The 19,810-nt window shown below is 37.5% G+C and overlaps 1 long non-coding RNA gene across 1 annotated transcript in view; it reads right to left on the reverse strand.

Annotated features, from left to right (window-relative positions):
• The window catches only part of LOC134761327 (uncharacterized), a 132,092-nt gene extending 112,576 nt beyond the window's left edge, over positions 1 to 19,516 (reverse strand). The window contains exon 1 of the long non-coding RNA XR_010139842.1: positions 19,345 to 19,516. This is a non-coding gene — a long non-coding RNA (uncharacterized LOC134761327). The remainder of the gene's footprint in view (positions 1 to 19,344) is intronic.
• Positions 19,517 to 19,810: the final 294 nt, after the last annotated feature.

The following is a 19,810-nucleotide window of genomic DNA, read 5'->3' on the forward strand; positions in this document are numbered from 1 at the left end:
ACTTTGGATACCAATAATCTTCAGTGAATGGGTGAAGAAGAAAAAACCTTTCTCTAGTTCGTTTCAAAGACAGTAATGAATAGAATAGCAAAAGTTAAGCATGAATGAAATCCATATTTATCTATTTTTTGAAAGGTAATGCATTTCTTATTTTCACTGCATTATTTCCAGAGCGTAATAATTTCAGCCTAAGTTAACTTTCAATGGTCAGTCTTTGCTGTCCAGCACCGCATTGCTCAGGAGATTCATTAATCATCAATCGATCAATCAATCAGTTCCTTCTGTTTCTTTCCCACCTGGAGCTCTGCTGTCAGAGTTGCACATGTGAGTGAAATGTGGCTCACTCAGGAATCCACACCTGCAGCTACCCTGGGAGCTGACTGCCAGTCTCTGCTCAGAGGCCCTATTCCCACAGGCATTTGCTCTCTGCTGTGTAATTTATAGTTTAAGTCAAATGATTCCAAACACAGTCTCTAACATTTGGGTAAAATCTGTCTAGTACTTTCTTGTGACACAGAAACACAGAGGGAAAATATTGCTATATTTATGCAAATATAGAATCTTTACTCTGAGGCTTTTCTTAAATTCACAGTCACCCATATGCCAAGTGGATTTACTGTTCATTACTCAGTGTCTTTACTGTTTGTAACTCAGATCACGTTTTCCTTCACGAAGCCTGCTTACTGAATATTTGTGTGATGATTTGAACTCAATTAGCTACTTATTGCTAGGTTATATTTTCCCCTTTGCAGCAAGCATGTAAAAGATTATACATTTTTTTTTAACAGATTGCTTTTAATTGTATTAGTTGAAAGGCAGTCTTTATATGTAAAATAGTGAATTATAGTTAAGGGACCAAGGGCCATTGTGTCTTAAGTTTTAACTGTTCAATAGATCACCTAATAGTTTTTTAAATTTTTATAGGAATGTCTGATCTTATCCACAAACTTTAATAAATGGGCATAAAAATATTCCTCCCTTGATTTTTCTGACCTGCACTTTTTCTGTTTTGTTTTTATATTTTTTATTTTGTTGGTTACTCCATGTCATTGGTTACTTCATGTCAGAATTATTTGCAGCAATCTTCTGTCCTTAATATATTGATGTTTTGGGGGCTCCTAACCTAAGCTCTATTCTTTTTCCATTCTTTAAATTCTCCGAGTAATCATACATTCAGTTGGCTTTGATTACTATGTATATTAATAATTCTGGCCAGGCGTGTTGGCTCACGCCTGTAATCCCAGCACTTTGGGAGGCCGAGGTGGGTGGATCATGAGGTCAGGAGTTCGAGACCAGCCTGGCCAAGATGGTGAAACCCTGTCTTTACTGAAAAATACAAAAATTAGCTCAGCGCGATGGCAGGCACCTGTAATCCCAGCTACTTGGGAGGCTGAGGCAGGAGAATCGCTTCAACCCGGGAGGCGGAGGTTGCAGTGAACCGAGATCACACCACTGCACTCCAGCCTGGGCGACAGAGCAAGACTCCATCTCAAAAAAACAATAATAATAACAATAATAATAATAATAATCCCAACACCCCATCTCTATGTCCACCCATTTCTTTTCTAAACTTCAGGCTCAACTGCTTGTTCAAGCTCTCCATTGTTTACCTCACAGGAATCTCAAGGCAACTTGTTCAACTTGAGTGTCTCTGGACTTCCCCTCTCTACTGGCTTCTCTGCAAATGTTTTTCTCAGTGAGTGCATCTGCTTTCTCAGCTGCTCAAACCAGATTTCTAGGGCTCTCCCTTTGCTCTTTGCCATCCGACACTACCCATCCTGGAAATCACATAGCTTTGTCAATTTCATCACTAGAAACACCAGCCCCTGCCCTTCTCCCCTACTGGCATCACTGTACAGCATGCTACTCTCATCTCTTGTAGCTTCATTGCAGTTTACCTCCCTGTTTCTAACTTGGCCCTGCTCCAATCTGCTTTCCACACTGTATCCAAGGGATCTTTGTAAAATTCTAATCTGATTGTGCCATTCCCTTGCTTGATACCAATCAATAAATTCCCAAAGTTCTTAAGTAAATCTAGGTAAGTTGTTTATAAATTCCTTCATGTTGTCATCTCCATTTACTTTTTTAACCTCGTTTCTACCCAACCAAAACACCTTTAAATGCAATAGTCCCACAATTCTAAATTACATTTATTTTTTATGGTATGCTATTTCTCACTTTCAGCATTTATATTTGCTGTTGATTCTGCCCAGAATACTGTGGACAGTCCTCTCTCCTTGCCTCTCATGCTCATTTTTAACCAACTTCTACTCATCTTTATTTTTCATATATCATCTCAGATATCATTTCTTCTGAGACGCAATCTTTAGGGCCTCAAAGCTGATCTAGGTGTCCCTCTTATGTACTTTCATTTCTTAATCATATCAAATATATTACTGAAATATTATTTTTCAGTGCTGCTTAACACTGGTTCTATTTTTCTTTTTCTTTTTTAATACTTGGAAAACTTTCACTAACTTAGTATCATTGAGTTTCTTGACTGGGGTCCCATACTTTCTTTAAAGGTGGAGATTAGATTTGGAATAACCTCATGGGTGATTCCAACACATCTTTGGGTCAACATCTCTGACTATACGTTGAGAAACACTACTTATTGCAATTCTTGTTTATTTATTTATATTCTACATTAGCCTGTAAGGTAGCTCTATCAGGGTTGTGCCTGTATTTAAAAATCTTACTGCTGTATCCCCAGTACTTATCAGGCACTTTGCAAGTAACAGGAATTCAACAGATGATGGAGTCATTGAACGAACAGCTTTTGTCAATGAATGAAATGTTCAGGAGCACTTTCTTTCTTTTTTGAACAGAGTCTTGCTCTGTTGCTAGGCTAGAGTACAGTGGCACAATCTCAGCTCACTGCAACTTCTGCCTCCCAGGTTCAAACTATTCTCCTGCCTCAGCCTCCCGAGTAGCTGGGACTACAGGCGCACGCAACCACACCCTGCTAGTTTTTGTATTTTTAGTAGAGATGGGGTTTCACCATGTTGGCCAGGATGGTCTTGATCTCTTGACCTCGTGATCCACCTGCCTCGGCCTCCCAAAGTGCTGGGATTACAGACATGAGCCACAGCGCCCGGCTGAGAAGGAGCACTTCCAAGGGAAGGAAAATAACCCTAGAAATGTCAGATTTGTGTCTACATAATTAATTTCTACTGTTATTCCAGGCATGTGACCAAAATTTATTAGATCTGTGCTTAAGAACAGTAAAGAACTTAAAAATTATCAAAAGCCTTAAAATGTGCATACAGCAATTCTAATTCTGGGAATTTATACTGGCAAAACATAAAAATTAGCATCAATATTTAATTACCTTGAGTTTTTATAATGGTAAAAATTGTGAATAACCTAAATGATCAATAATAGAGGATTGATTTATGAACTTATGGTATATTTATGTAATAAACTATAATTTAGACATTAAATCATATTTTTAAATTTTTTTTTTAAAACAAACTTTAAGTATATTGAAGGTTTATTACAAAGGTAAACTCACGACACAGGGGTTTGGTATACAGATAATTTAATCGCCCAGATACTAAGCCTAGTAGCCAATAGTTATTTTTCTTAATCCTCTCCCTCCTCCCTCTCTTTACTCTCAAGTAGGCCCCAGTGTATGTTGTTCCCCTCTTGTTCTCTACGTATTCTCATCATCTAGTGCCCACTTGTAAGTGGGAACATGTGGCATTTGGTTTTCTGTTTCTGCGTTAGTTTGCTAGGGATAGTGGCCTCCAGCTCCATCCATTTTTCAGCAAAGGACATGATTGCGATCCCTTTTGTGATTTTTGTTTTTGTTTTTGTTTTTGTTTTTAAATTTATTATTATTATTATTATTATTATACCTTAGGTTTTATGGTACATGTGCGCAATATGCAGGTTAGTTACATATGTATAGATATGCCATGCTGGTGCGCTGCACCCACTAACTCGTCATCTAGCATTAGGTATATCTCCTAATGCCATCCCTCCCCCCTCCCTCCACCCCACAACAGTCCCCGAAGTGTGATGTTCCGCTTCCTGTGTCCATGTGTTCTCATTGTTCAATTCCCACCTATGAGTGAGAATATGCGGTGTTTGGTTTTTTGTTCTTGCGATAGTTTACTGAGAATGATGATTTCCAATTTCATCCATGTCCCCACAAAGGACATGAACTCATCATTCTTTATGGCTGCATAGTATTCCATGGTGTATATGTGTCACATTTTCTTAATCCAGTCTATCATTGTTGGACATTTGGGTTGGTTTCAAGTCTTTGCTATTGTGAATAACGCCGCAATAAACATACATGTGCATGTGTCTTTATAGCAGCATGATTTATAGTCCTTTGGGTATATACCCAGTAATGGGATGGCTGGGTCAAATGGAATTTCTAGTTCTAGATCCCTGAGGAATCACCACACTGACTTCCACAAGGGTTGAACTAGTTTACAGTCCCACCAACAGTGTAAAAGTGTTCCTATTTGTCCACATCCTCTCCAGCACCTGTTGTTTCCTGACTTTTTAATGACTGCCATTCTAACTGGTGTGAGATGGTATCTCATTGTGGTTTTGATTTGCATTTCTCTGATGGCCAGTGATGGTGAGCATTTTTTCATGTGTTTTTTGGCTGCATACATGTCTTCTTTTGAGAAGGGTCTGTTCATGTCCATCGCCCACTTGTTGATGGGGTTGTTTGTTTTTTTCTTGTAAATTTGTTGGAGTTCATTGTAGATTCTGGATATTAGCCCTTTGTCAGATGAGTAGGTTGCGAAAATTTTCTCCCATTTTGTAGGTTGCCTGTTCACTCTGATGGTAGTTTCTTTTGCTGTGCAGAAGCTCTTAGTTTAATTACATCCCATTTGTCAATTTTGGCTTTTGTTGCCATTGCTTTTGGTGTTTTAGACATGAAGTCCTTGCCCATGCCTATGTCCTGAATGGTAATGCCTAGGTTTTCTTCTAGGGTTTTTATGGTTTTAGGTCTAACGTTTAAGTCTTTAATCCATCTTGAATTGATTTTTGTATAAGGTGTAAGGAAGGGATCCAGTTTCAGCTTTCTCCATATGGCTAGCCAGTTTTCCCAGCACCATTTATTAAATAGGGAATCCTTTCCCCATTTCTTGTTTTTCTCACGTTTGTCAAAGATCAGATAGTTGTAGATATGTGGTGTTATTTCTGACGGCTCTGTTCTGTTCCATTGATCTATATCTCTGTTTTGGTACCAGTACCATGCTGTTTTGGTTACTGTAGCCTTGTAGTATAGTTTGAAGTCAGGTAGCGTGATGCCTCCAGCTTTGTTCTTTTGGCTTAGGATTGACTTGGTGATGCGGGCTCTTTTTTGGTTCCATATGAACTTTAAAGTAGTTTTTTCCAATTCTGCAAAGAAAGTCATTGGTAGCTTGATGGGGATGGCATTGAATCTATAAATGACCTTGGGAAGTATGGCCATTTTCACGATATTGATTCTTCCTACCCATGAGCATGGAATGTTCTTCCATTTGTTTGTATCCTCTTTTATTTCCTTGAGCAGTGGTTTGTAGTTCTCCTTGAAGAGGTCCTTCACATCCCTTGAAAGTTGGATTCCTAGGTATTTTATTCTCTTTGTAGCAATTGTGAATGGGAGTTCACTCATGATTTGGCTCTCTGTTTGTCTGTTATTGGTGTATAAGAATGCTTGTGATTTTTGTACATTGATTTTGTATCCTGAGACTTTGCTGAAGTTGCTTATCAGCTTAAGGAGATTTTGGGCTGAGACAATGGGGTTTTCCAGATATACAGTCATATCGTCTGCAAACAGGGACAATTTGACTTCCTCTTTTCCTAATTGAATGCCCTTGATTTCCTTCTCTTGCCTAATTGCCCTGGCCAGAACTTCCAACACTATGTTGAATAGGAGTGGTGAGAGAGGGCATCCCTGTCTTGTGCCAGTTTTCAAAGGGAATGCTTCCAGTTTTTGCCCATTCAGTATGATATTGGCTGTGGGTTTGTCATAGATAGCTCTTATTATTTTGAGATATGTCCCATCAATACCTAATTTATTGAGAGTTTTTAGCATGAAGTGTTGTTGAATTTTGTCAAAGGTCTTTTCTGCATCTATTGAGATAATCATGTGGTTTTTGTCTTTGGTTCTGTTTATATGCTGGATTACATTTATTGATTTGCGTATATTGAACCAGCCTTGCATCCCAGGGATGAAGCCCACTTGATCATGGTGGATAAGCTTTTTGATGTGCTGCTGGATTCTGTTTGCCAGTATTTTATTGAGGATTTTTGCATCAATGTTCATCAAGGATATTGGTCTAAAATTCTCTTTTTTGGTTGTGTCTCTGCCTGGCTTTGGTGTCAGGATGATGCTGGCCTCATAAAATGAGTTAGGGAGGATCGCCTCTTTTTCTATTGATTGGAATAGTTTCAGAAGGAATGGTACCAGTTCCTCCTTGTACCTCTGGTAGAATTCGGCTGTGAACCCATCTGGTCCTGGACTTTTTTTGGTTGGTAAGCTATTGATTATTGCCACAATTTCAGCTCCTGTTATTGGTCTATTCAGAGATTCAACTTCTTCCTGGTTTAGTCTTGGGAGGGTGTATGTGTTGAGGAATTTATCCATTTCTTCTAGATTTTCTAGTTTATTTGCCTAGAGGTATTTGTAGTATTCTCTGATGGTAGTTTGTATTTCTGTGGGATCAGTGGTGATATCCCCTTTATCATTTTTTATTGCATCTATTTGATTCTTCTCTCTTTTTTTCTTTATTAATCTTGCTAGCAGTCTATCAATTTTGTTGATCCTTTCAAAAAACCAGCTCCTGGATTTGTTAATTTTTTGAAGGGTTTTTTGTGTCTGTATTTCCTTCAGTTCTGCTCTGATTTTAGTTATTTCTTGCCTTCTGCTAGCTTTTGAATGTGTTTGCTCTTGCTTTTCTAGTTCTTTTAATTGTGATGTTAGGGTGTCAATTTTGGATCTTTCCTGCTTTCTCTTATGGGCATTTAGTGCTATAAATTTCCCTCTACACACTGCTTTGAATGCATCCCAGAGATTCTGGTATGTTGTGTCTTGGTTCTCGTTGGTTTCAAAGAACATCTTTATTTCTGCCTTCATTTCGTTATATACCCAGTAGTCATGCAGGAGCAGGTTCTTCAGTTTCCATGTAGTTGAGCGGTTTTGAGTGAGATTCTTAATCCTGAGTTGTAGCTTGATTGCACTGTGATCTGAGAGATAGTTTGTTATAATTTCTGTTCTTTTACATTTAGTGAGGAGAGTTTTACTTCCAAGTATGTGGTCAATTTTGGAATAGGTGTGGTGTGGTGCTGAAAAAAAATGTATATTCTGTTGATTTGGGGTGGAGAGTTCTGTAGATGTCTATTAGGTCCACTTGGTGCAGAGCTGAGTTCAATTCCTGGGTATCCTTGTTGACTTTCTGTCTCGTTGATCTGTCTAATGTTGACAGTGGGGTGTTAAAGTCTCTCATTATTAATGTGTGGGAGTCTAAGTCTCTTTGTAGGTCACTCAGGACTTGCTTTATGAATCTGGGTGCTCCTGTATTGTGTGCATATATATTTAGGATAGTTAGCTCTTCTTGTTGAATTAATCCCTTTACCATTATGTAATGGCCTTCTTTGTCTCTTTTGATCTTTGTTGGTTTAAAGTCTGTTTTATCAGAGACTAGGATTGCAACCCCTGCCTTTTTTTGTTTTCCATTTGCTTGGTAGATCTTCCTCCATCCTTTTATTTTGAGCCTATGTGTGTCTCTGCACGTGAGATGGGTTTCCTGAATACAGCACACTGATGGGTCTTGAGTCTTTATCCAATTTGCCAGTCTGTGTCTTTTAATTGGCACATTTAGTCCATTTACATTTAAAGTTAATATTGTTATGTGTGAATTTGATCCTGTCATTATGATGTTAGCTGGTTATTTTGCTCATTAGTTGATGCAGTCTCTTCCTAGTCTTGATGGTCTTTACATTTTGGCATGATTTTGCAGTGGCTGGTACCGGTTGTGCCTTTCCATGTTTAGCACTTCCTTCAGGAGCTCTTTTAGGGCAGGCCTGGTGGTGACAAAATCTGTCAGCATTTGCTTGTCTGTAAAGTATTTTATTTCTCCTTCACTTATGAAGCTTAGTTTGGCTGGATATGAAATTCTGGGTTGAAAATTCTTTTCTTTAAGAATGTTGAATATTGGCCCCCACTCTCTTCTGGCTTGTAAGGTTTCTGCCGAGAGATCCGCTGTTAGTCTGATGGGCTTCCCTTTGAGGGTAACCCGACCTTTCTCTCTGGCTGCCCTTAACATTTTTTCCTTCATTTCAACTTTGGTGAATCTGACAATTATGTGTCTTGGAGTTGCTCTTCTCGAGGAGTATCTTTGTGGTGTTCTCTGTATTTCCTGAATCTGAATGTTGGCCTGCCTTGCTAGATTGGGGAAGTTCTCCTGGATAATATCCTGCAGAGTGTTTTCCAACTTGGTTCCATTCTCCCCGTCACTTTCAGGTACACCAATCAGACGTAGATTTGGTCTTTTCACATAGTCCCACATTTCTTGGAGGCTTTGCTTGTTTCTTTTTATTCTTTTTTCTCTAAACTTCCCTTCTCACTTCATTTCATTCATTTCATCTTCCAGGGCTGATACCCTTTCTTCCATTTGATTGCATCGGCTCCTGAGGCTTCTGCATTCTTCACATAGTTCTCGAGCCTTGGTTTTCAGCTCCATCAGCTCCTTTAAGCACTTCTCTGTATTGATTATTCTAGTTATACATTCTTCTAAATTTTTTTCAAAGTTTTCAACTTCTTTGCCTTTGGTTTGAATATCCTCCCGTAGCTCAGAGTAATTTGATTGTCTGAAGCCTTCTTCTCTCAGCTCGTCAAAGTCATTCTCCGTCCAGCTTTGTTCCGTTGCTGGTGAGGAACTGCGTTCCTTTGGAGGAGGAGAGGTACTCTGCTTTTTAGAGTTTCCAGTTTTTCTGCTCTGATTTTTCCCCATATTTGTGGTTTTATCTCCTTTTGGTCTTTGATGATGGTGATGTACAGATGGATTTTTGGTGTGGATGTCCTTTCTGTTAGTTTTCCTTCAGACAGGACCCTCAGCTGCAGGTCTGTTGGAGTAGCTTGCAGGCCATGTGAGGTGTCAGTCTGCCCCTGCTGGTGGGTGCCTCCCAGTTAGGCTGCTCAGGGGTCAGGGGTCAGGGACCCACTTGAGGAGAGAGTCTGCCTGTTCTCAGATCTCCAGCTGCGTGCTGGGAAAACCACTGCTCTCCTCAATGCTGTCAGAGACGGACATTTAAGTCTGCAGAGGTTACTGCTGTCTTTTTATTTGTCTGTGCCCTGCCCCCAGAGGTGGAGCCTACAGAGGCAGGCAGGCCTCCTTAAGCTGTGGTGGGCTCCACCCAGTTCAAGCTTCCAGGCTGCTTTGTTTACCTAAGCGAGCCTGGGCAATGGCGGGCGCCCCTCCCCCAGCCTCACTGCCGACTTGCTGTTTGATCTCAGACTGCTGTGTTAGCAATCAGCGAGACTCTGTGGGCGTAGGACCCTCTCAGCCAGGTGCAGGCTATAATCTCCTGGTGCACAGTTTCCTAAGCCCATCAGAAAAGCACAGTATTCGGGTGGGAGTGGCCCGATTTTCCAGGTGCTATCTGTCACCCCTGGAAAGGGAACTCCCTGACCCCTTGCACTTCCCGAGTGAGGCAATGCCTCGCCCCTGGTTTGGCTGGTGCACGGTGCACTCACCCACTGACCTGCGCCCACTGTCTGGCACTCCCTAGTGAGAAGAACACGGTACCTCAGATGGAAATGCAGAAATCACCCGTCTTCTGCGTCGCTCACGCTGGGAGCTGTAGACCGGAGCTGTTCCTATTTGGCCATCTTGGCTCCTCCCCCTCCCTTTTGTGATTGCATAGTATTCCATCGTGTATATGTACCACTTTTTTTATTCAATCTGCCATTGATTCCATGTCTTTGCTATTGTGAATAGTGCTGCAATGAACATACACATCCATGTATCTTTATGGTAGAATAATTTATATTCCTTTGGGTATCTACCCAATAATGATATTGCTGGGTTGAATGGTTGTTCTCTTTTTAGCTCTTTGAGGAAGTGCCACACTGCTTTCCACAATGGTTGAACTAATTTACATTCCCACCAATAGTATAAAAGTGTTCCTTTTTCTCCACTACCTCAACAGCATCTGTTATTTTTTGACTTTTAGCAATAGCCGTTCTGACTGGTGTGAGATGGTATAACATTGTTGTTTTAATTTGTATTTCTCTAATGATCAGTGATACTGAGGTTTTTTTCATATGCTTTTTGGCTGCACTTCTTTTGACACTTCTTTTGAAAAGTGTCTGTTCATGTCCTTTGCTCACTTTTCATGGGATTGTTTTCTTTCTTGTAAACTTGTTTAGGTTTCTTATAGATTATGAATATTAGGGCTTTATCAGATTCATAGTTTGCAAATATTTTCTCCCATCCTGCAGGCTGTTTACTCTATTGATAGTTTTTCTGTGCAGAAGATCTTAAGTTTAATTAGATTCCATTTGTCAATTTTTGCTTTTGCTGTAATTGCTTTTGGTGTCTTCGTCATGAAACTTTTGCCATCTCCTACGACCAGAATGGTTTTGCCTAGGTTGTCTTGCAGCGTTTTGACAATTTTGGGTTTTACATTTAAGTCTTCAATCATCTTAAGTTGATTTTTGTATATTATATAAGGAAGGGGTCCAATTTCAATCTTCTGCATATTGCTAGCCAGTTATCCCAGCACCATTTATTAAATAGGGAATCCTTTCCCCATTGCTTGTTTTTTTCAGCTTTGTCAAAGATCAGATAGTTGTAGGTGTGTGGCCTTATTTCTGGGTTCTCTGTTCTGTTCCATTGGTTGGTGTGTCTGTTTTTATACTAGTACCATACTGTTTGGGTTACTGTAGCTCAGTAGTCTAGTTTAAAGTGGGGTAACATGATTCCTACAGCTTTGTTCTTTTTGCTTAGGATTGCCTTGGCTATCCAGGCTCTATTTTGGTTCCATATTAATTTTAAAATAAATTTTTCTAGTTCTGTGAAGTTTCTAGTTCATTGGTAGTTTGACAGGAATAGCATTTAATCTGTAAATTGCTTTGGATACTGTGGCCATGTTAATATTTATTCTACTCATGAGCATAGAGTGTTTTCCCATTTATTTGTGTCATCTCTGATTTTTTTTGAGCAGTGTTTTGTAATTCTCCTTGTAGAGATCTTTCACTTCCCAGATTAGCTGCATTCCTAGGTATTTTATTCTTTTTGTTGCAACTGTAAATGGAACTGCATTCCTGATTTGGCTCTCAGCTTGGCTGTTGTTGTGTACAGAAATGCTAGTGAGTTTTATACTTTGATTTTGTATGCTAAAACTTTACTGAAGTTGCTTATAAGCTGAAACAGCATTTGGGCTGAGACTATGGGGATTTCTAGATATAGAATCATGTCATCTGCAAAGAGGGATAGTCTTGCTTCCTCTCTTTGTATGTGGATGACTTTTATTTCTTTCTCTTACCTGATTGCTCTGGCCAGGACTTCCAATACTATGTTGAATAGGAGTGGTAAGAGAGGCTATCTTTGTCTTGTGCTGGTTTTTAAGGGTAATGCCTCCAGCTTCTACCCATTCAGTGTGATGTTGGCTGTGGCTCTTATTATTTTGAGGTATGTTCCTTTAATGCCTAGTTTATTGAGAGTTTTTAATATGAATGGATGTTGAATTTTATCAAGACTTTTCTGTGCTTACTGAAATAATCAGGTGGTTTTTGTCTTTAGTTCTCTTTATGTGATGAATCACATTTATTGATTTGCATATGTTGAACCAATCTTGCATCCCTGGGATAACAACTACTTGATTGTGGTGAATTAGCTTTTTGATGTGCTGCTGGATTTGGTTTGCAAGTATTTTGTTGAGACTTTCTGCATCAACTTTCATCAAGAATATTGGACTAAAGTCTTCTTTTTTTGTTTTATCTCTGCCAGGCTTTGCTATCAGGATGCTAGCCTCATAGAATAAGTTGGGGAGGAGTCTTTCCTCCTCAGTTTTTTGTAATAGTTTTAGCAGGAATAGTAACAGTTCTTCTTTGTACATCTGGTAGAATTCAGCTCTGAATCCATCTGGTCCTGGGCTTTTTTTGGTTGGTAGGCTATTTATTATTGTAAAATCATATTTTAGAAGTGTATCTATTGATATGCATTTAATAATATATAATAGACAGAAAAGATTACCAAAAAATACACACATAATTTCAGTTGTTAAATTTATATTTTATACATTTAATATGTTATATAAGAAACAGTGTTCACTGATATGTACAATCATATTCATAATTTTTATCACCCTAGCATAAGATAATTTTGTATATTCTCTCTCTGCTTTTTGGTTTTAGTAATTATTTGTTTACTCTGAAAGTGTGTTTCAAAAATTACAAAATGTTCCTAAATATTAAAGTATGTGGAAACTATAGAGAAATATTTGCTCAAATTTTTACTGAAATCTTCTTCATCCATCACTTCCCACTAACCCAGTGTTTTTCTCAGGAGGCCCACACAATTGCCTATTATCAAGAAAAGATACTTTCAAAAAAACTGAAGGGAGCAGTTATATGCTGTGTCACAGCAATTTCAGTCTTTTCCTAGTTAAATATAAGTTATGGATATTTCCCGAAGGATAGTGTTTTGTTAATAGAAATGCACTATTGCTTAATCAGATGATGACCTGGGATATGGTGTTAACTAGATAAAAAAGGCCATCTGTGCCTGAGGCTCTTCTGGTAGGAAATACTTGGAGCTTAAATTGTTTTCATTACTAGAATTTGCATGACAGTGGTTTTTAGTAACATACAAAGAAAAAACATGGTACTTAAAAATACTATTAAAATACTTTTCTTACTTTAAAAGAAAAAAGTACTTTTTTCTTTTTTTTTTTGAGATGGAGTCTCCTTCTATCGCCCAGGCTGGAGTGCAGTGGCATGATCTCGGCTCACTGCAAGCTCCGCCTCCCAGGTTCATGTCATTCTCCTGCCTCAGACTCCCTAGTAGCTGGGACTACAGGCGCCCGCCACTGCCCCCGGCTAATTTTTTGTATTTTTAGTAGAGACGGGGTTTCACCGTTGTCTCAATCTCCTGACCTCATGATCCACCCACCTCGGCCACCCAAAGTCCTGGGATTACAGGCGTGAGCCACTGCACCCAGCCAAAAATTACTATTAGAGAGTGTTACTACATATTAAAAGGAACATTGTAAGAATTCTTACACATCTTATAGTGTGAGGAAAATATCCTCTTATTCTTGTGTTATTTTAGACTTACTGCCTTTACATTTTAGTTAAAGCTTTCCTGACACTTTTATTATTATAAATACATTAGTATTATATACTTTACCAAAATTATTGCTTTAGGGTAAAAACACTGTTGAATAGTTTAGACTAAGGAACTTTGAAGGCTCATTAGTTTTGTTCATATAAACTGCCTATGAAATTAGGGATTCCTGAAAGGAGAGTGGTATCTTTTGAGTCAATTGCGTTGTCAAAAAATACTAATAATAATAACTCCACAAGCCCATGCTTTGGATCCTAGCTCTGCAGCCATTCTGTGACCTGACAGGCATTGGACCCTACAGTCACTGCTATAGAAGTCACATCTGCATCACAGACCTTAGAGCAATGGTTGTTCCACACAAACCCACATTCTGGACCCCGTTCCATAACAGCTCTACATGTGCCAGTGCCTCCAACACAAGAGCCACTACTGCTTTAGAAGCACCCATGCCCTGGACCATACAGAAACTATAGGTATCCACATGCCTTTGTTTCAGACCCTAGCTTTCCAGCTGTTCCATAAGCATCTGTTCATTGCACGTTGAGACCAACACTGGAGCTGGGGTGCCTGCATCTCAAGCACCAGTGGCACTGCCACCATGAACATACCATGAACCAAATCCAACATCAAGAGGGATCCCCTTGGCCATGACTTCCCACATGGGAGAACAAGAAATCAGGAGGGCTCCTAGCACCTTCACCAACAATTAACCCAACAGCCCTCACCACCACTGTGGACATCTGCAGCCTTGGCCACTGAGGACCCTTGCAATCTTCAACTGATGGAAATGCACAGAGACTACACTTTTGTACCTTCACTGGAGCTGGAATTGCTGCATCCCACCCATCAGTACCCTCATACCACTTATAGGTGCAAGACTTTCCTCACAGAAAGTAGCCTGTAAATTCTGGAATAGGTGACTGCTCCAGCAAATATACAGACATCAATGCAAGACAAGAAAAGCAGAAAACATGAAGAAAACATGACACTACCAAAGGAAAACCATAATTTCCAGCAGCCAATCTTCCATAATGGAGATCTACAAATTGTCACAGAAAGATTTCAAAATAAATGCCTTAAGAAAGCTCAAGCTACAAGCAGATTCAATGATATCAAGAAAACAATACATGAACAAAATGGGGTAAATAAAGAGATATAAATAATTTTCAAAAACAATAAAACAAATTCTGAAGCTGAAGAATACAATGAATGAAATGAAAAAAAAATACAACAGTGACAAAGCAGACTTGATCAAGCAGAAAAAAAATTTGCAAGCTCAAAGACAGGTAATTTGAAATTACCCAGTTAAAGGAAGAAAAATAAAAAAAGAGTGAAAACGAGTGCGGAAAGCCTATAGTATTTATAAGATACCATCAAGCAGCCCAATTTCCACATTATGATAATGTAAGGAGAAGAGAGAGAAAAAGAAATAATATTTAAAGAAATAGTGGCTGAAAATTCCTGAAATCTGAGGAAATATATATACATCAGGATACATTAAGCTCAAAATTTCCCAAACAAATTTAACTCAAAGAGGTCCCCACTGAGGCACATTATAATAAAATTTTTAAATATCAAAGAAAGAGAGATTTTGAAAGCATCAAGAGAAAAGAGACTCTTCACATAAAGGGGAAATTTCATTAGACTACAGATGATTTCTTAGCAGAAACTTTTCAGGCCAGAAGAATAGGCTGATAAATCCTAAGTGCTAAAATAAGAAGAAGAAAAAAACTACCAAACAAGAATACTTTACTGAGCCAATCTGTCCTTAAGAAATGAAGAAGAGATAAAGACTTTCCCAGACCAAAAAACAAACAAACAAAAAACAAATGAGGGAGTTTGTTACCACAAGACCTGCCTTACAAGAAAGTTCTCCATGCTGAAATGGAAAGACTTTAGTAAGATGAAAACATAAGAAAATATAAAAATCATTAGTAAAAATAAATACGTAGTCAAATTCAAAATATTCAAATACTGTAATAGTGATAGGTAAATCACTCTTAACTCTGGTATAATGGTTAAAAGACAAAAGTATTTTTTAAAACTATAATTAAAGTAATTTTTCAACAAACATACATAATAAAAATATGTAAACTGTGAGATCAAGAAACATAAAATATGTTTGGGGGAGTGGAGGAAAGAAAGGGCAGAGTTTTTGTATGTGATTAAGGTTAACTTGTTATTAGCATAAATAAAATAGACTGTTATAAATCTAATGTGTTTTGTGTTAGCCTCATGGTAATTGCACAGGAAAAACCTATAGTAGATACAGACAAGATAAAGAGTAAGGAATCATCACATATCACTACAGAACATCAGTGACAAAGGAAGTGTACAAGAGAGGAAGAAAGAAGCAAAAGAACTACAAAAGAGACAGACGCAATTGAAAAAAGGCAATAGTAAGTCCGTGCCTATCAATACTTACTTTAAATATAAATGGATTAAATCATTCTATCAGAAGACATAGAGTGGATAAAAATAAACAAATGTGCACACATGCACACACACACACACACCCACACAAACCAAACTATATGCTGCCTATAAGAGACTCACCTCAGCTTTAATGACATTTATAGGTCAAAAGTGAAGGGATGGAAATGGAAATGGAAACCAAAACAATGGAGAGGTTGCTATACTTACATCAGACAATACAGACTGTAAGTCCAAAACTGCCACAAGAGACAAAGAAGGTCATTATAGACAGACAAAAGAATCAACAAATCCAGAGTATATAACAATTGTAAATACATATGCACACAACATTGAGGCACCTACATATACAACATAAATATTACCAGAACTAAATGGAGAAATACACAACACTACAACAAATAGTAGGTAAATTCAATACCTTCACTTTCAACAATGAACATACTTTCCAGAAAGAAAATTAATAAACAAACATTGGATTTGAACTACACTCAGACCAACTGTCTTAACAGACATATGCAGAACACACCATCTAACAGTAACTAAATACACATTTTTTTCAAGTGCATATTAAACATCCTCCAGGACAGATCATAGTTGAGGCAAAAAAAAAAAAAAATAGGCCATCGCACAGGTAAAAAAATTGAAATAATAGCAAGTATTTTTCCAACCACATGATATGAAACTAGAAATAAACAATAAGAGAAAAACTAAAAATTTATAAATATGTGAAATTAAACAACACACTCCTAAACAACAAATGAGTCAAAGAAGACATCAAAAGGGAAATAAAAAGATTGTAAAACAAATAAAAGTAAAACATACCAAAACTTATGGGATGCAGCATAAGCAGTACAGGAAGTTTACAGTAATAAACACCTATGTTAAGAAAAAAGAAACATCTCAAATAAATAACCCAACTTTACGCCTTAAGAAATTAGAAAAGAAAGAACAATCTATACTTAAAATCAGCAGAAGAAAAGGAATAATAAAGATCAGAGCAGAAATAAATAGATACTTAAAAAACAACGTAAAGGATCATGGCTGGGCGCACTGACTCACGCCTGTAATCCCAGCACTTTGGGAGGCTGAGGTGGGTGGATAACCTGAGGTCAGGAGTTCGTGACCAACCTGACTAACATGGAGAAACCCGATTTCTACTAAAAATACAAAATTAGCCAGGCGTGTGGCACATGCCTGTAATCCCAGCTACTTGGGAGGTTGAGGTAGGAGAATCGCTTGAACCTGGAAGGCAGAGGTTGTGTTGAGCCGAGGTTGCACCATTGCACTCCAGCTTGGGCAACAAGAGAGAAACTCTGCTCAAAAAAAGAAAAAAAAAATGTAAAGGATCAAGAAAACTAAAAGAAGTTTTTTGAAAAATTTAAAAAATTAACAAACTTTCATTTAAATTAACTGAGAAAGAAAGAGAGAAGACCCAAATAAATAAAAGTACACGTTAAAGAGGAGGCCTTTAAATGACATCACAAAGGCACAAATTACTGAAAGAGACTATTATGAATAATTATATGCCAACAAATTTGATAAGCTAGATGAATTTGGGTAAATTTCTAGAAACACACAACCTACCAAAACTGAATCATGAAGAAATAGAAAACTTGGACAGACTAATAATGACTAAGGAAATTTAACCAATAATAAAAAATCTCTCACCAAAGAAAAACCCAGGACCTGATAAAATTTACTATTTGGTAGACCTCACTGTTGAGTTCAACAGTGAATTCTACTGAACATTTAAGGAGAATTAATGTCAGTCATTTTCAAATTCATCCAAAAAATTGAAAGATAAAGAAAATTTTAAACTAAGGCTAATATTAAGGTATTAAGGCTAATATTACCTTAATACCAAAGCCAGATAAAGACACGAAAATATAAAATTACAGGCCAATATCCCTGAGGAACATAGAGGCAAAAATCCTTAACAAAATATTAGCAACCTGAATTTAACAGCATTAAAATGATCATATACCTTTATCAAGTGGTACTTATCTCTGAGATGCAAGGATGGTTCAATATACCAAAATCAATAAATGTGATACACATTAACCATATGAAAAGTAGAAATCATATGATTATCTTATAGATGCAGAAAAAGTATTTAACACAATTCAACATTGTTTCATGATAAAAGCTCTCAACAAATTGGATATAGAAGAAATGTATCTCAACATAACAAACGTCATATGTAATAAGCTCCAAAATAACCATATACTCAGAAGTGAAAAGGTGGAAGTTTTTCCTCTATGATCAATAACAAGGTTGCCCACTCTCACCACTTCAACTTAACATAGTACTAGAAGGCCTAGTTAGGGCAATTAGGTAAGAAAACGAAAAAAAAAAAAAGGCATCTAAATTAGAAAGGAAGATGTAAAATAGTCTCCTGTTGCAAATGATATGATCTATATATAGATAATCCTAAAGACTCCACAAAAAAAACTGTTAGGACTAAGAAACAATTTCATTAAGGTTTCAGGATACAAAAGCAACATACAAGAGGTAGTAATATTTCTATACACTAACTGAAACTGCTTGAAAAATAATTTTTTTAATCCCATTTAAAATAGCATCAAAAATAAAATATTTGGAAATAAATTTAAACAAGAAGGTGAAAGATCTGTACACTGAAAACTATAAAACTTTGATAAAGGAAATTGAAGAAGATGCAAATAAATAAAAAGATATTCCACGTTCATGATTTGGAAAAATTGATGTTATTAAAATATTTACACTATCCAAAGCAATCTATAGACTCATTGCACTCTGTACCAGAATTTCAATGACATGTTTCACAGAAATAGAAAAAAGATTCTAAAATTTTTATGGAACCACCAAAGACCCCTAATAGCTAAAGCAATCTTGAGCAAGAAGAACAAAGCTGGAGGTATTACACTTCCTGATTTCCAATTATGTTACAAAGCTATAGTAATCAAAACAGTATGGTACTGGGATAAAAATTAGACGTACAGATCAATAGAGCAGAATAGAGAGCTTAGAAATAAACCCACACATATGTGATCAACTAATTTTCCACACAGGTGTCCAGAAAAAACAATGAAGAAAATAACAGTGTTTTCAATAAATGGTGTTAGAAAAACTGGACATCCACATGCAAAAGAATGAAATTAGACACTTATCCTACACCATATAGAAAAATCAACTCAAAATGGAGTAAATAATTAAACTTAAGACCCAAACCCTTCAACTTCTAACAGAAAATACAAGGGAAAAACTCCTTGATATTGGTTCTGGCTATGTATATATTTTTTGGTTACAACCCAAAAGTTTCAGGCAACAAAAGCAAAAATAATAAGTGGTACTACAAAACACTAAAACATGTTTACACAGCAAAGAAAACAATCCAGAAAATGAAAAGGTGACCTACAGAATGGGGGAAAATAGTTACAAACCAATTATCTAATAAGGAGTTCATATGCAACATATGCGATAGCCCCTCAATCCCCATCCATAGTTCCACTTTTCATGGTTTCAGTTACCCATGGTTAACTGCAGTCTGAAAATATTAAATGGAAAATTCTGAAAATAAACAGTTTACAAGTTTTAAATTAGCATAATGAAATCTCACTCTGACCTGCTCCATTCTGTCTGGGATGTGAATCATCTTTTTGTCCAACATATCCACGCTGTATATGATATTCATCTTTTAATCATCCACATGGCCTGCTCCTGACATCCAACCGGTAACATCATCATGGCTCAAAGATCAGGAACACCCACAGCAGATGATCCTCCTTCTGACATATGATCAGAAGATTAATAGTAGCCTAATGCTACATCACAATGCCTGCATTATTTACCTCACTTCATCTCATTAGGTAGGCATTTTGTCATCTCACATCATCATAAGAAGGGTGAATGCAGTGCAATAAAATATGGGCCAGGCATGGTGGCTCACACTTGTAATCCCAGTACTTTGGGAGGCTGAGGTTGGTGGATCACTTGAGCCTAGACCAGCCTGGCCAACATGGCAAAACCCTGTCTCTACAGAAAATACAAAAATTAGCCAGGCATGGAGGCACATGCCTGTAATGCTAGCT

Source organism: Pongo abelii, chromosome 3, assembly GCF_028885655.2.
Source record: "Pongo abelii isolate AG06213 chromosome 3, NHGRI_mPonAbe1-v2.0_pri, whole genome shotgun sequence".
Lineage (NCBI taxonomy): Eukaryota > Metazoa > Chordata > Mammalia > Primates > Hominidae > Pongo > Pongo abelii.